The following is a 641-nucleotide window of genomic DNA, read 5'->3' as shown; positions in this document are numbered from 1 at the left end:
TGAGGTTCACGGTTTCAGAGGTTTCAGTCCATGGTCAGTGGACTCATGGTGGAAGGGGCTGGCAGAGGAAAGCTGCTCACATCATGGTGGCCAGGAAGCTGAGGGAGAGTGAGGAGCAGGGAGGGAGATACACCCTTCCAGGCTACACCCGGCAGTGGCCACCTATCTTCTCGGGACTGGTCCTTTGAGATCCAGGGAGAACCATTGCTTAAGGAGATGATTAGGTTCCGATCGTGAGATCTTGATTCCTGCTTAGGGGGCAGCCTCCAATACTTTCGTGGAGTACCTGCTCCCACTTGGGGGTATACTCATTATGGGGTGGCCTGGAGGCTTCCACTTTGTCCCAGGTGACTGCAGGTCTAGGTCAAGAACTGGAGGCTTCTCAGCATTGCTTCAGGCATTCTGGAACTGGACATTGCGAAAGCTGGAAAGTGGATGTCCCTGCAAATTCTGAAAGTGACTTTTGATATTCTTATCTTGATGTCTCATCAAGAATGAGCCCAGCCGGGCGTGGTGGGGCATGCCTGTAATCCCAGCACTGGGGAGGCTGAGGCAGGAGGATCGCTGTGAGTTTGAGACCAGCCTGGGCTACATAGTGAGTTCCAGGTCAGTCTCAACTACTTAGTGAGACCCTGTCTCAA

The sequence above is a fragment of the Fukomys damarensis genome, unplaced genomic scaffold (genome assembly GCF_012274545.1).
Source record: "Fukomys damarensis isolate Sample0158 unplaced genomic scaffold, DMR_v1.0_HiC HiC_scaffold_15, whole genome shotgun sequence".
Classification (NCBI taxonomy): Eukaryota; Metazoa; Chordata; class Mammalia; order Rodentia; family Bathyergidae; genus Fukomys; species Fukomys damarensis.
This window is presented reverse-complemented; position numbering follows the sequence as displayed.